Source organism: Balaenoptera borealis, assembly GCF_965194805.1.
Source record: "Balaenoptera borealis genome assembly, chromosome: 8".
Classification (NCBI taxonomy): domain Eukaryota; kingdom Metazoa; phylum Chordata; class Mammalia; order Artiodactyla; family Balaenopteridae; genus Balaenoptera; species Balaenoptera borealis.
The window spans coordinates 22,555,368-22,568,739 of record NC_138865.1 but is presented as its reverse complement, the minus strand read 5'-3'; the positions used below and the strand labels follow the sequence as shown (position 1 = coordinate 22,568,739).

The following is a 13,372-nucleotide window of genomic DNA, read 5'->3' as shown; positions in this document are numbered from 1 at the left end:
GAACTGGTTCCAAAATTTGACTCAAGTTTCCTTACCTAGCCCTTACCCCTAGGCAATTAATTCAGGTCTGCCTATTCCAAAGTTCATACACATCCACTTTCCACTGCCCACTGGTGCACTACTCTAATAAACAGTCCAATAAATAGGAAAGGGGAGTGGAGATCTTTGCTTTTCGTTATAGGCTGTTTAGATTCTAAAGAAGGTTTTCTGTTTTGTGGGATACTTACTATTTTCTCTCTCAGATTTGAATTATAAATGCAGATACCTTATCTTCATTATGAAATTATAGACAGCTTGAGAGCAGAATATGATTCTACTTTGTATCCTTTAGAATATCTAGAACTGAGATAATAAATGAACAGACTAGGCATAAAAAGGAGAAGGATTTCAAGAAATATGGGTGGGAGTTCGGCCTGCAGGTGTCCAAGCTGCTGCGGCCAGAAGGGCGTGGCCAGAACTGCTTGAGTATCTACATTTCAGTTTCTGCACCTATCAAGAGTTTTAATTCATCATAGATAATCTGTCAGCAGAAGAAATTCAGCTGAGGGCTAACCAGGTTACTGATGAGTCTCCGGAAAGTACGAGGAGAATCCTGGGTTTAGACATTGAGTCTCAGGATACAGGAATCAAGACTATCACTATGCTGGATGAACAAGGGGAACAACTAAAACACACAGAAGAAGGCATGGACCAAATAAACAAAGACATGAGAGAAGCAGAGAAGACTTTAACAGAACTAAACTAGTGCTGTGGCCTTTGTATATGCCCATGTAATAGTATAACAAATGATGCCAGGGAAGATGAAATGGAAGAGAACCTGAATCAAGTGGGAAGTATCCTAGGAAATCTAAAAAACATGGCCCTGGACATGGGCAATGAGATTGAGGCTCAAAATCGACAAATAGAACGGACCACAGAAAAGGCTAACACCAACAAAGATCGTATTGACAATGCCAATGCCAGAGCAAAGAAACTCACTGACAGCTAAAGCTACTGCTGTACTTTTTTTAAAAAAAATTTATTTATTTATTTATGGCTGTGTTGGGTCTTAGTTTCTGCGCGAGGGCTTTCCCTAGTTGTGGCAAGCGGGGGCCACTCTTCATCGCGGTGCGCAGGCCTCTCACCATCGAGGCCTCTCTTGTTGCGGAGCACAGGCTCCAGACGCGCAGGCTCAGTAGTTGTGGCTCACGGGCCCAGTTGCTCCGCGGCACGCGGGATCCTCCCAGACCAGGGCTCGAACCCGTGTCCCCCTGTACTGGCAGGCAGATTCTCAACCACTGCGCTACCAGGGAAGCCCTGTACTTCTTTATCATTTATTCATTTCCCTAGCTCCTCCTTCAAAGTCATTACCTTTCCAGAGTTTGAAATTTTGTTTCCACACTCTTCTAATTGGGAGATGATGTGGAAGAAGATCTAGGAGTAACAGCCCCCCTATTCTTTTATTTTCTCTTTTTCCCTTGAGGGTAGACTGCTGCTTAGTTTTCCTTCTAGTATTTTCTTTCTCAGTCCATACTCTTAGGTTGGTTTTCATACATCACATATAGTGTTATTTTTCATTCTCTCCATTTACTTAGCAGGTTCTTCTGCTTTCAAAATTTGCAAGCATTGCCAAAGACAGCCACGTAAAAGGAAGCTGGGGGCACTGGGGGCAGGCACAAGGAGGAGAGGCAAGAGATAAGAGGTTGTTACCTCAGTAAAACGTGCAGACCCTAAAGCCAGAAGTTGCATAACCACAGTGAAGATCTAGTTGGGTTTAATTTCTATTTAAGTTGCACTTATTGCCAACTTAGGCCAATGCTTGGTTTTGGAGTCTGTATACACAACATTTTTGTTATACATCACAATTTCGCAACCTCTGCTTCAAAAAAGAATAGAATGAGTTTTCTCAAAGTGAGCTTAATTTCTGAACTCTTCGTGATTCATTTATGTACATAAATTCTATGATCCCATTTCATTTTGCACCATATAGGAATACATGGTATAAATGAATGGCTTTTTATTTTCATATTATTAGTACTATCATTTGGACTTCCCTGGTGGCACAGTGGTTAAGAATCCACCTGCCAGTGCAGAGGACACAGGTTCTAGCCCTGGTCCAGGAAGATCCCACATGCCATGGAGCAACTAAGCCCGTGAGCCACAACTACTGGGCCTGTACTCTAGAGCCCGTGAGCCACAGCTACTGAGCCCACGCACCACAACTACTGAAACCCACGCACCTAGAGCCCGTGCTCTGCAACAAGAGAAGCCACCGCAGTGAGAAGCCGGCACAGCGCGATGAAGAGTAGCCCCCGCTGGCCACAACTAGAGAAAGCCCACACGTAGCAATGAAGACCCAATGCAGCCAAAATAAATTAATTAATTTAAAAAAATAGTATCATGGTCCCATTACAGGCCTATTAACCTCATAAATGTGTCATTAGTCTTTGAAGAAAAAATATGTCAATATGTATATATAATATGAGAATTTCTCTCTAAGCAGGGCTTAAAATTTTTTGAAAAGTTTGACAAAGTATATCACATGAATTCAGATTTACCTCAATGCCAAGAATTATGTTTAGATAGGAAAAAAGAAACTTGTTTTGATCTCAGGTAGAAAATGGTTAGATTACTCTGAGTTTTATGTAGCTTTAAACTTTTTTTAAAACTAGAATGTATTCTGTTTAACTAAAAATGATTTAGAAAATTATGTCTTTGTTTACTTATTGATGACTGCACTCTCATTCTCTTAGTCTTTTGTATTCAACTTCCAGAATCACATTTGTTTAGACCTTGAACAGTGTTATAAGAATTTGATTGGTATTTGTCACCTTTATTTAAAAACTAGCTTCTGCACACTTCAAAGCTATTGATGTCGATTGGTTTGACCAATAACCACTGTTTGATCCCTACAATTAAATTTTGTAGCTAAGGAAACTGTTTTTTCAAATAAGTGATGTGCTTCTGTGACTACTTTTTGGGGGGTGGAAAGCAATCATTTTGTCAGCTCTTATTTGACAAACTGAATAAAGCAAAGATCCATAAATAAAAAAAAAAAAGAAATATGGATAGAAGGGAAGAGGGAATCAATAATAAATTAGCCAGGTAAATATGTCTTAAACAATAGGTTTTAAGTAGACCTAGTATCATTAAGATATTAGTTATTCCTAAATTAATGTATACATGTAATGTGATCCCAATTAAAATAACAACAGTTTTGGCTTTCATTTTTGTTTTGGTGAGTGGTGAGGTGCTTTAGTCAAGCCAATTCGAAAGTTCACATGAAAAATAAACAAAAAAGTTTAGTAAAACTCTGAATAAAAGAGCAATAAAGAGTAATGGCTCCTACATGATAGTAAACATTCACATCCCTCTCATGTGCCCAGTACATTCACCCCATTCTAATATCCCCCAAAACCTTAACCCATCCCAGCATCAACTCTAAGCTCAAACGCTCACCTAAATATCATCAACATAAAAGGTCCCAAATCTCATCATCTAAATCAGGCATGGGTGAGACTCTGGGTAGTATGGTCCATGCCTGGAAAAACTGTCTCCCCACCTGTGGACCTATGAAACTAGAAAACAACCTTTTGTAATATGGAAGAATCTTTTGTATTCTATTACAAGTTAATCACTAAAGGGGTGTTGCCTATAAGCTTAAATTATACATAATGGCCCATCTCTGGAACCCTGCTTTCCAGGTAATGAGTATTAAGCTAAAATACCTTTGTTTAGCTCACAGGAAACATCCTGATCAGGCCCACCTGTGAATGACTGCAGGGAGGAAAATATTAACACATCCCCTCCAGAGGCTGATGGGAACTAGGAAGTGTTTGACTTTACTCCCTCCCCTTTTAGTATAAAAGGAGCCTGAATTCTAACTCAGGCAAGATGGTTCTTTGGGGCATAAGCCCACCATCTTCTCGGTCTGCTGGTTTTCCAAATAAAGTCGTTATTCCTTGCCCCTACAACTCGTCTCTTGATTATTGGCCTGTCGTGCAGCGAGCAGTATGGTCTTAGACTTGGTAACACTTTCTCTTCCAGAATAGAGTGGTGGTACAGGTACAGAATAGACATTCTCGTTTTCATCTAGGAATGGAAAGGGGTCACCAAGCAACTCTAAGCCCAGCAGGACAAATCCCATTAGGTTTCAAAGAAGATTCTCTGTGGCTTGATGCCCTGTCCTTTGGGCCAATGGTGGTGGCCTTGTTGGCCCCTGGCCCTAAGCCTGTGTCTCTGGGCTCTACTTCCATGTCCACACTCTGCCTTTGGAACTGTTCATCCTTTTTCCTGAAGGTCAACCCATGTTTGTAGCCAAGTAGTTCTATCAGTCCCACAACCTGTTTGTAAAATCTCAGGAGTTTAATAGCCTCCCTTCATTTCTTCCTGTCTCTGTTCCCTTCAGTCCAAGCTGGCAGTGTTTCTGCTGATGTAACATTCTCAAAAACCACATTGGTCTTTGGTGTGTGTCAAGGGGGTCTACTCCATTAGGCAAAAGAGTTCTTCACTGAATCTCCCCGTATAAGCCCATCTCTATTCCGGGCTTCTGCTGAGATGGTTGAGTGGACCCAGGAGTCACCTACATAATCTCTTCTGCAACACGTTTTCCAGCCACACCTTGGCCCTCTCTCCCCAGCACACTTCCCCCAAAAATGAATTTCCTCGTTTCTTCATACTTTGTAATCTGGATTGGCTTGAAACCTTCCAAATAATCAAGGGCTGGTTCCTTTTTGCCTAGTAGTTCCTTGTTCAATTTCTCTCTTTCCTCGGGCATTTTACTATCAGCAGGAAGGAGCTTTGCTTGGAAATCTCTTCAGCTCCATATCCGAGTTTATTGCGTGTAAGTTCTATTTTCCACCCAGAATGAAGGAACACAATTCAGCCAAGTTTTCTGCCTCTTTATAACAAAAATTACCTTTTCTCCAATTTCCAATAATATGTTCCTCATTTCCTTTTAAAGTCTCACCAGAGAGATTTATATTTATAATTATAATCATATTTACATTTATATCAAGATTCTGTTCATGAACAATAGGATGTTCATGATGAGACGCTTTCCTTACAATGCTTTTGACTTCTCTCTGAGCTCTCACCAGAATCACCTTTAACATCATATTTCTACTTTCTCATCAAGATGATCTAGGATTTTCCAATCACCAACCTCTAAATTCTCCTAGCCTTTACTCATTACCTAAATTCAAAGCCACTTCCACATTTTTAGGTATCTGTTACTATGGCACCTTAGTTCCCAGTACCAGAATCTGTATTAGTTTCCTAGGGGCTGCCAAAACAAATTTTCACAAACTTGGTGGCTTACAACAACAGAATTGTTTTCTCTCTACAGTTTTGGAAGGCCAGAAGTCAAAAAATCAAGGTTTGGGCAAGGTTAGTTCCTTCTGGAGGCTCTGAGGGACTATCTGTTCCATACCTTTCCCCTAGTTTCTGGTGGTTGCTGGCAATCCTTGGCATTTTCCTGGATTGACCACTCAAATCTCTGCCTCCATCTCCACATGGTGTTCTCCTTTGCGTCTCTGTGTGTGTTCTTTTCTGTTTCTTATAAGGACAATCTCATTTGATTTAGAGACCACTCTCATCTAATGGGATCTCACCATAATCCTTACCTTAATTACATCTGCAAATACCCCAATGCCAAATACGTCACATTCTGAGGTTCTGGGAGGACATGAATTTTGAGGGGACACTATTCAACCCATTATGGTTAGTTATACTTCAAGAAAATTATTATTTTTAAAAAGTTTCCAGAGCTTGCTTATATAAGATAGATAAGCTAGTGTATTAGGGCATTTTTCTCCTACTGAAATGTTCTTCTCTAGCCTGTTTGGCCCATTTTAAAATCCTGGTATCCACATGGTGATTTAAAGTGATCCTCCTTTTCTGTCAAGTAAATTAGAATTTCTGTCTCATTATGCTCCCAGTGTTGAATTTTCCTTTTGATCTGATTGACTTCTGAAGTGATAAGTTCCCAATTTGTTCTGGTACTTTGAGCATATAGTTGCTGTTTTACACATCAGAGCTTAAGGCCCCCTGAGGGGTTTCTGTGATTTTCCCAGGAATCTTAACAGTAAGTTTCATTCATATTTTCACACCATATTTACTACTACTTTCCAGACTCCGGTTTATTCTACCAATTTGTTGCATTTTCGTTGATGTGTATACTCTATTTCTCCCTCTCTTGGTCTCTCTGTGGAGTACAGAATGGCTGTGCGCTGCTTTTCTCTGTTACGCGGTGCTGGTGTGACTGGACCCCTCACTAAAGCAGACTCCCCACCCTTCCTGCCGGGTTCTCCTTAAATTTGTCAGTTTTAAAAAATATTCACCTCATAGCAGACCTCATTATGAGGTCTAACATAACACTTGTAGCCTCAATAAAGCCATTTTTAAAAAACTTGTAATTTCCCAACATTTCATGAAATAAGCAGCTCCACGTTTTTTTTTTTAATGTTTCCAATATCATGATTTCATCTTTTTGTTATGCTACCTGACCGTGACCAATGTTAATGTTGTGGAGGTTGCTTTCTGATACAAACTAAGTTATAAGAACTTATTTATGGTCAGGAGTATATAGGCAACTTGTGGGCCAAATTCTTCCCCTCTCTTTCAACATTTTATCCAGCCAAGTACATACACATATCAAAATGCAGCCACCAGTGTCATATAACACTCTGACCTGCTTCCAAATTCAGAGTCTGTCCTTTTATCTCATGACATGGCTGTTACCATCTTGTCCAGAGCCAAGTGTTCCTTGATAATATGCATTCCTTATCAATGCAGCCTCTGCATGGAAATCCCTGAAGATGAAGGTTGGTGTAAACCTTCCTATGTCCATGAAAGTGGTATCAACAGTGTTTGATCCATGAACAAAGTACGTGTGCACTTCTGATGGAAGTTGGGAGAAAATGTGAAAGAGTATAATTGATGGAGCACCCAATGAAATAAAATACAACACTTCAATGTAATGAGTAGCAGGATCTTGATCTACAACATGTGTAGATCAGGGATATATATATATGTATATGGGAATTAGAGCAAAAATGAGTGGGGATTTTTTGTTTTCTTCTTGAGCTCATAGAGGAGTTGTTAAGAAGACTCTTGCAATCATATCATGGAGGTGCTACCCCCACAAAGTGCTGCCCCTTTGGTTTTTCATGAGAGGGAAATATATATATATAAAACCTTTATATATATATATATTTCCCTCTCATAAAAATAATATATATACATTAATATTATAGTAAATTATTATATATTGTGAAATATTAATATTACATTAAATTATTATCTTTAAAATTATTATACAATATATTAAATTATTATATATTCTGTATATTATATTAATAATATATATTTCCCATATATATAACCTTTTTATATATATAGATAGATATACACATAACCTTAATTGTTTTGGGGCTAGTATTTCTTGCAATTGAGTGCAGTTTCCAGTTTTTCACTCCCATTCTGGCTTCCCCTCAAAGAATAGTTCTTATGCTTAAACAGAAGTTACTAAAAATCTCAACATAATTCCCTACTACTCTTCTTGATATAGATAGATAGATACAGATAAACATATAGATATAGATAAAACCAATCAACATTACATTGTATAATTGTGTGGTGATGAAATGCAAAGCAAATTTATTTTTATTTATATTCTCATATAAAATATCAATAAAATAAGTTCCATGTAAGTAAAAGTCAAAAAAAGTATGAAAACTAAATAAATATTCACGCCAGTGAGGTCAGGTAAGGTTATGTTGTGGTATAAAAACTCCAAAAATCTTAGCTGTTAAACAACAAAACTGATTTCTTAGTTATATGATATGTCAAATACGTATCATATAGGTTGGCAAGGACAGGGAGGCAAGACTTCACTTGACTGATGCCAAGAGATCTGATCGCCAGTGATTTTTTTTAATGATCTCTCTCGTTGAGAAGGGTGGCATTTGTCTAAAAATCCTTCTCTGAGATCTCTGTCTTTCAATGTATGAATCTATGTAACATCTCAACAGCAGTTAAGAAAAGTGAGTGCTTCTACGTGAAACTGGCTTGAATATTTAGATGAAGAGAACACAGTTTAAGTTTTAAACAAAGTGCATACTCTCTACTTACAAGGGGGTGAGCTCAATGGACATGTAACTACAATCTTGGTATTAGAAATATGTCTTCTCAAAATAACATTACAGAAATACAACTTGAATTTGCGAAAATAAAAAGAGATTGTTTCTCTTTTCTCTGCTTCCCTATATGTGTGTACTTTATTCTTATCCTCCTGGGGGGGATGGCTTTTTTGTTCCTTCAATGAATGTGGGTACCTAAGATTATGTCTTTGGTTCATGAGATGAATCAGATGGGAGTGGGAAAGTGAAACATTTTAGTCTCATTTTAGATTCCTAGGGAAGAATCATGATCATCCAACCCTAGGTCAGAAGCTCATCCCTGATGAATCAACCAGAGGTTCGTCAGCTAAGAATATGACACCTTCTGTAGAGATCATGTGGATGGAAGGCGTTGCAGAGATGAACAGGGTAGAAAGTGTCTCCCAAAAAGAGAACACTGGACAGATAGAACAATAAGTGTCCAGAAAAAAAACAAAGAAAAAGACCCTGAAAAGAAGGTGAGTTACACATCACTGAAGAGTTAGCCAGAAGGACAATTTCATCTAATAGACATTGGGGGTTCAGGGGAAAGGAGTGGTCACAGGTCATTGTTACCAAATGACCCAAGGACTCAGGAACTCTTCTTCATCTCCCAAAGGAGCTTGAGACCGAAACTCAAGAGCACTCCTTGTGTCAGCAGGAAGGAGGTACCACCTTCCCCACATCCACCCTCCTCTTCCTCCTTACGTTCATTAGGAGTCCCTAAATGGGCACATTGGTCTGAATTTTGCCCATTGCCTCCACTGTGTAGTATTTTCTTGTCGCTTTAATTTTCTAATTTTTGTACATGCAGTGTCTTTTCTTGCCTCTTAAAATCATAGATGAATCCAGGGTTTATTTACTTAAAACAGAAAGGTAATTTTCAGCAACTTGGGAATTTTCTTGTCTGTACCCAACACTATCATGGCCTATTTTGAAATGTGAAAGAACATGATGATTCCCAGCCTTAGTCTAACAAGGAGCTAAGTAACTCTGCAATGAAGCAAAATTCTAGATATTTAGCATTACTTTTCTTGTTAAAAAAATTTTTTTTAATATTTGGTTTTACCTGTGTTTTCTTACTGCTTTACCCCACTCTAGTAGAGGATTACCGCCCCCCAGTAATAAAAAGAAGCAAGCATAAAACTTGGAAGAAACCCTCGAGAATACATAAAGAAAAGCGAAATATTTGGATTATTGGTGGAGCTTTTCCCGTTTTGTTTTCTACATTCACTATTTAAAATATGCTTCTTACACATAGAAGGGCAGCAAAATGCAATGGCTCTAACAACTTGCAAACATAAAATGTTAATTAAAATTTGTGGCTCTCAAAGTTTCTAATGGCCTATAAAATTCATTCTGCTATCAGAATTTCAGTTTCTGTTCTCTTTTCTTGATTGTATCTCTAATTATAGACTATAAGCTAAAATAATTTTATTTTTATATTTTACAAGAGCTATAAAAGAAAACCACCAAATGTTTAAAAATATAAATGGCTTCCTAAGATTGTTGGTGCAAATACTATTAAATAATTTGGTTTCACTATGAAGTGAAGACTTCTAACAGAAATGACTGTGCCTTTATTTCATGGATTAGAATTTAGGGAAAATAATTTCAAATACTGATAAGGTCTAATTAAATTATGGACATAATTCCATCTGTAGGTGATGATATTACATATTCATTTTCTTTTTTATCTAAATGGCACAAGAATGTGACAGGAAAAGGTGAGTTATCACTCCATTTTTTGAGTATACATACAAGTTTGGTCTCTTAATCTTACATAGTAGTTAAGAAGTCGAAATGATGACAAAGAAGAGTCAGAAATCAAGACAATAGTGATACTAATAGCTGCCATTCATTAACTAGCCCCATACACCACGCACTGAAACTCCACTTTTTACCACAACACTGAAAGTTACCATTTTATTTTTTTACCAGCTTTATTGATGTATATATATCATATATATTCCCATAGAATTATATGTTATATAGTATAAATATACATATATATATATACCATAAAAGTCACCAAATTTAGGTGTAAAATTCAATAGTTTCTAGTAAATTTGTAGTGTTGTACAACTAAGACCACAACCCAACTTTAGAACATTTCCACCCCCGCATAAAGATCCCTCGTGTTCATCTGCAGCCACTCTTCATTCCCACTCCAATTCTAAGTGATGACTAATGTACTTTCTGTCTCTACAGATTTATATTTTGTGGATATTTCATATAAATAGAATTTTATAATCTGTGCTTTTTAGAATTTACTTATATCTGAGGTTCATCTGTGTTGTAACATGGATGGGCATTTGTATTATTTCCACTTTTTAGCTGTTGTAAATGATCTGCTATGACCATTCATGTACAAATCTTTGTACAGACACACATATTTTTATTTCTCTTGGATGGACGCTCAGGAGTTAATTTTCAAATAAGTGAAAGCGGCATCTTTTTATATTCCCTTGAGCAACGAATGAGGGTTCCAATTTCTCCACATCTTCTCCAGCACTTGTTATTGTCCAGTGTTTTTATGTAGTCATTCGAGTGACAGTGAATTAGGATCTCACTGTGTTTTTTACTTGCATTACTAAAATGTCTAAAAATATTGAGAATCATGTATGTGCTTGGTCATTCCTATATATGTCTTCTTTGATGAAATGTCTATTCAAAAATAGTTGTTTATTTTTTATTGCATTTTTCTCTTCTGGTAATTGAGTATGCTTTTAAAATATATTTTAGATACAAGTCATTTATCATATATATGCTTTGGAATTTTTTTCTCCCAATCTGTGGCCTGTTTTTTCATGTATTAATGATGTCTTTTGAAGTTCAAAATGTTTGAATTTTGATGAAGACCAACTTATCTTTATTTAATCACTTGTGCTTTTGATGTTGTATCTAAGACTTTGCCTAACCCAAGGTCACTCTTTTACTTTATTTTTACTGAAGAGGAAACTGAGGTTTGGCAAGACCAAGGAGACACTTACATGCAAGACTGTGTTCCTCTGCAGGATATTGTCCCTGCACGACCTTCCTCTCCACTCACTGCTACCAGTGTAGAATTCAAGTGAAGTCTGATACTGGGCCAGGTTTTTTGCAAGCTGAAACGTTTCTACAGGCAGCATACCCATTTTGAGTGACTGAAGTTCACACAAAAGGACCAGATGTGTCTATCCAGAAAACTCTCCTCTAGTTTCTTCTGTGTACCTTTGGGATGAAGGTAAGAAACGTACCTAGAATATAATTTTTTACTAGGGAGTTTGAATGAGATAATGCAACTCTGCTTTTAGAGCATGAACTTGTTGATCAGCCCTGTCTGCAGCTGGCTGAGCTGTGGTCCTTACTGGGGAGGGAGGAACCTCATCATGGCATCCTGGTCTCAAGTGGGCCTTCTGGGTGTATGAAGTGTGAGATCCATGCTGGATACTCATGAGACGATATTCTATGTGAATTTGTCAACATTAACCTTTTTACTTCTACCAAATTACTATTTGGAAGTTCAACTATGTACTCAAACTTGAAAGGTTCTGTAAGCAAACACATAGTACAAGTAAGTTTCTGAGGACCATTTAATCATCCCAAAATGGAAAATAATTTTCTTTGAGTTTAAGACCTATAAAAGTATACATTTAAGCTCAACACTGTCCTCTAAACTTTTAAAAAATTTTCTATACAAAAAATTTTTATATGAAAATCAAAACAAATGATTAAATTTGGAGTGATCAAAAATTTCAACTGTATTATCAAATTAGAAAAATGGACTATGTATTGTGACATGCCAACAATTAAGGCTAATCGCAGTGTATGCTGGTTTGATGTTAAAACTGACCAGAGAAATTTTATGATGAATAAATTGTGGAGACTGGCTCATTTTGTATATTTAGAGAGCATTTCAAAAAAGTGTTCTTATGGGAGGCAGCCTCTAAGGTGACCCCCAAAGACCCCTATCTGCTTGTATCCCCACTGTTGTGTGATTCCCCCTTCCCTTAAATATGGGCTAGACTTATTGACTTCTTTCAAACAAATCGTATATAGCAGAAGCATGAATAGAGGTACTGCTTCCAAGATAAGTGACAAAATGACCTGCTCTCCCTCTCTTACTCACTTGCTCTGGAAGAAGCCAGTTTCATGCTATAAGCTGCTCTATGGACAGGCCCACATGGTAGACACTGGGCCTCTTGCCAACGGTCAGGTAGGCCCTGGGGCTGGGGAGTGTCATTCTCTGGCCCTGGGGAGTGGCCATATCTTCAAGGGATCCTCAGCAATGAGAATTTTCAAATCTACAGAAAAGTAAAAATATCCTTTAAATCAGTATGACTTTTGGAAAAACTAATTATTCCAATTAAATGGAGACTGGTCAAACCAAGAGAGGGTGAGTTCATTTTAAGTATCCCTCTATTCTCCAAGCATGTTACAGGTAAGGGCTAATGAGAAAACGCTATCAGCAGCCAATGTCACCGCACTAAACTCTGTGGGCAATGAGCTCTGACCACCATGCTGACATCATAATCTAAACAGTTCCTGGCACTGTTTTACTTGAGGGCTGCACTGAGGGACCAAGGATGTCTTGCTCATTCAAACTGCACATTCTTAATACTTGATGTTCTAACTACTAGAATTTAGGGGTTTATTTTATATTCTTGGTTCAGTGGTAGCTTACTTATTTAGCAAAGGACACAATTCAAAATCAAGCAATTAAAGGGAGCAAAATTTCTTATAACTTATCTCTCTTCAGTTATATTATAATGAATGGTTCTAAGCTACTAGGTATGGAGAACACAGCAATGATGAAAATGGAAATAAACAGGGTATCTTTCAAGGCAGTGCGACTCAAAATGTGCTGATGACTGCAGCATCAACAACATCTTGTATTAGAAAAGCAAATTCCCTGCCCCTAGTCCCAAAATACTGGATCAGAATCTCTGGGTCTGGGGGGGGGTCCTCCCAGTGATCCTTACGTCCTCTGAAGTTTGAGAAACACTACACTAAAGAATTTGCTTTCAAAATGTGGCCTTGTCCTAGAACCAAGAGAGTCTCCAAGACTGGCTAAAATTTGATAGCAAATGTAATATAGAATTCTATATTTTTCATTTTCCATTCTGCTGAGGATTAGATGTTAGTAAACCAAACTGGACTTATGATTATTCATAATTTGTGGTTATTCATAATATTATGGTTATTCGTAATTTGTATTCATAACCTAAGATCAATTATTCGAGTTTAGTGTC

At 37.6% G+C, this 13,372-nt stretch overlaps 1 protein-coding gene and 1 pseudogene across 2 annotated transcripts in view; one reads left to right on the top strand and one right to left on the bottom strand.

The window, feature by feature from the left end:
• LOC309633727 (uncharacterized protein) overlaps positions 1-13,372 on the bottom strand; it is a 1,009,062-nt gene that overhangs the window by 662,159 nt on the left and 333,531 nt on the right. The window lies entirely within an intron of this gene.
• Positions 529-2,462, top strand: LOC309633736 (synaptosomal-associated protein 23 pseudogene; annotated as a pseudogene). The gene has a single exon. The product of its transcript is annotated as a synaptosomal-associated protein 23 pseudogene (transcript).